The sequence below is a fragment of the Lagenorhynchus albirostris genome, chromosome 5 (genome assembly GCF_949774975.1).
Source record: "Lagenorhynchus albirostris chromosome 5, mLagAlb1.1, whole genome shotgun sequence".
NCBI classification, from domain to species: Eukaryota; Metazoa; Chordata; class Mammalia; order Artiodactyla; family Delphinidae; genus Lagenorhynchus; species Lagenorhynchus albirostris.
The window spans coordinates 61,687,893-61,691,412 of record NC_083099.1 but is presented as its reverse complement, the minus strand read 5'-3'; the positions used below and the strand labels follow the sequence as shown (position 1 = coordinate 61,691,412).

Here is a 3,520-nt window from a genome sequence, read left to right as displayed (position 1 = left end):
AGACTTATCCTCAATTGCCCTCGATCTTCCCTGCTCCTCTCACAGGCCCGACCCATCACACACCTTAATGCTGGAGTCATTCCACCCGAATTCAACACATCAAATAATTATTGAAGAGCTCTTACACGCAAGATAAGCCATAGATCTTTATTTAGTTCCTTAGCCACGTAAATATTAGTCTCTTCTCAAATAAGTATTAACTTAATTTTGGAATAGGTAATATATTCCCATGATTCAAAATCCAAAGATGTATATTAAAAGATACACAGTGAAAATCTCCCTCCCACGATCACAGCCCCCTCACCTCTGCCAGTAGTTAACCACTATTTTTTTTGGCCGCACTGCACGGCTTGCAGGACCTTACCCGCGCCCTCGGCAGTGAAAGCGTGGAGTTCTAACCATTGGACCACCAGGGAATTCCCTATTTGACCACAATTGTTTGTTGTGTATCTTTCTGTTACCCGAAAACTGAGCTCGCCTCGGTGGGCCAAAAGACACAACCAAGCCAAAGATTGGGAGAAGGAAGGGTTTATTACTCACAGCAGGTAAGGAGAACACCAGGATCTTTCCCAAAGCAGTGTCTCCCCAAACAGCAAAACTGGGGACCTTTTAAGCTAAGGGTACGTACATATTCATACAGGGGCTTGGGTGGTGAATGCATGTTCATGAAGGGGCTGGAGCCGAGGAGAATTCAGTGTAGAAGTGGAGCAAAGGTTGGCAGAGTCCAAGTTTTAGTTGATTGAAGTCACAGAGGGTCAGAAAAGGTCAACATCATCATTCCCCAAATTCTGACCAGTCTGGGATCTTAGCTTGTAGTTAACACCGGTGTGGGGATCTGAGTTCCTGCAAACAACTCAGATATGTATTAGATCGTTAGGTATCCCTTGAAGAGCACTCTGTTGGCTATTGTTTCTGAACTGCTTTTCCTTTGTTTCTCCCTTCTACAGTAAAAGTCAAGCTCCGCACTTTGCTTTTTTATTTAATAATGTGTGTTAGAGATCCTTCCATAACAATATATAGGGAGTTTCCTTATTCTGTTTCACAGCTGCATGGTATTCCATTTGTTCCACCAAATGGATATAATTTATTCAATCAGACCCTTATCAGTAGATATCTAGACTGTTTTTAACATTTTGGTATTATAAAAAATGCTGCAGTGAATAACTTGACAATACCTTATTTTGCACATACTCAGTTATATCTGTTAGGATAAATTCATAGAAGTGAATTGCTGGGTCAAAGACCAATTATAAAGTATTGAAAAATTAAGCCGCTGACCAAGCCTGCTGCTCTCTCGCTACTGCTTTGGCTTCCCGGCTCCCCCCACCCCGGATGGAGAGGGCGGCCCGGCCGTAGATGGTCAGATAGCTTCTAGCTCTCGCCACCCACCCCTGGCCCCAACCAGCACAGAGCAGATGGCAGCAGCAGGCGAAGAGGAAGATGACGGGACGGCTGCCGGCCTGTGTGGGGGACTGTGGCACAGGGTATACAAAACTAGGATATGCTGGAAATACGGAACCACGGTTTATCATCCCTTCCTGTATTGCTATTAAGGAGTCAGCGGAAGTGGGTGATCAAGCACAAAGGCGGGTGATGAAAGGTGTTGATGGCCTAGACTCCTTCACTGATGATGAAGCAATAGAAAAATCTACATATGCAACAAAGTGGCCAATCCGCCGTGGTATAGTTGAAGACCGGGACTCGATGGAAAGGTTTATGGGGCAAGTGATCTTTAAATATTTAAGGGCGGAACCTGAAGACCATTATTTTCTTTTGACTGAACCTGCACTGAATACTCCAGAAAACAGGGAATATACTGCTGAAATAATGTTTGAGTCCTTCAATGTTCCAGGCTTGTACATTGCTGTACAGGCTGTTCTTGCCTTAGCTGCATCCTGGACCACCAGACAAGTAGGAGAACGGACGCTGACCGGTACAGTAATAGACAGTGGAGATGGTGTCACTCGTGTCATCCGTGTGGCTGAAGGGTATGTAATTGGCAGCTGTATTAAGCACATTCCAATCGCAGGACGAGATATAACATATTTTATCCAGCAATTGCTGAGAGACTGAGAAGTAGGAATTCCTCCTGAGCAATCCTTGGAAACTGCTAAGGCAGTAAAGGAGAGCTATAGTTATGTCTGCCCAGATTAACAAGTATGATACAGATGGATCAAAGTGGATTAAACAGTATACTGGAATCAATGCTATCTCAAAGAAAGAATTTTCCATTGTTGTTGGATATGAGAGATTCTTGGGACCTGAAATTTTTTTTCATCCAGAGTTTGCTAATCCAGACTTTACTCAGCCTATCTCAGAAGTAATTCAGAATTGTCCTATTGATGTCAGACGTCCTCTCTACAAGAATATTGTCCTCTCTGGAGGTTCAACCATGTTCAGGGACTTCAGACGTCGCTTGCAAAGGGATTTGAAAAGAACTGTAGATGCCAGGCTGAAATTAAGTGAGAATTGAGTGGTGGTAGATTGAAGCCAAAAGCTACTGATGTACAAGTCATTACATATCAGATGCAGTGATATGCAGTTTGGTTTGGAGGATCCATGCTGGCTTCCACGCCTGAGTTCTACCAAGTATGCCACACCAAAAAGGATTATGAAGAAATTGGACCTAGCATTTTTCGTCACAATCCAGTGTTTGGAGTCATGTCATAAAATTGGCTTCATAGTTATTGGGATTAGGGAGGTGGGGAAGAAATAATCTTTCTGATTACCTGTTTTGTCTGGATGGCTGGTTTTGAGGTTGTAAACCTGACTTGAAATAATAAGACCAAACATAATTATACAGAATATTTTAATAAGTATATCAACATGCGAATGTAGAGGAGAGCCAAAATGATTAAGTGATTTTCTTTAGATTGAATATTTGAATCTTACGTGTAACAAAAAGAAGTGTGTTTTAGTTCTTTCTGTGCCCTGGTATTTTGTATATTATTGAATTATCCAAGATTTGATGGGATTTATTGGTATGTAGATAGCTCTATAATGCTTGAATTGTACACTCTGAAGTGTGCAATGCAAGAGCTTGTTTATATTTCATACTTTTTATACTTTGAGGAAAAAACATCAATGAAAAACTAGTATTTGAGGGAAAAAAAGTGACCAAGTAAAAGACAAATACAAAAAATAGCCTGTGAGACTTGGCTTACACACACACTCATGGGATTCCAGTTATTATGAAGTGCTTCCATACCCTGTGCCCCCCAATGGTTTTCTTCGCAAGTGCTTTTGGAACTAAGAAGCTAGTTTCTTGGATTAATTGATGCCCGCTAGTGCTTTCTGATTCCTTGCATTCTGTTTCTCGCTTTAAAGGAACAGTAAAGACAAGACTGTTGGACCAGTATTGCAGTTCTGCCGTGTCATTTCTTATTAAAAAATAATTTGATTACCCAAATTGGTATATTTAAAGCCTAACACCATTCTAATTTATTTTTTTATTAATTTATTTATTTTTGGCTGAGTTGGGTCTTCATTGCTGTGCACGTGCTCTCTCTAGTTGTGGCGA

General features: G+C 41.4%; 1 pseudogene; it reads left to right on the top strand.

Annotated features, from left to right (window-relative positions):
• The first annotated feature begins 1,440 nt into the window (after positions 1 to 1,440).
• LOC132520506 (actin-related protein 3-like) lies at positions 1,441 to 3,320 on the top strand (annotated as a pseudogene).
• The last annotated feature ends 200 nt before the right edge of the window (positions 3,321 to 3,520 follow it).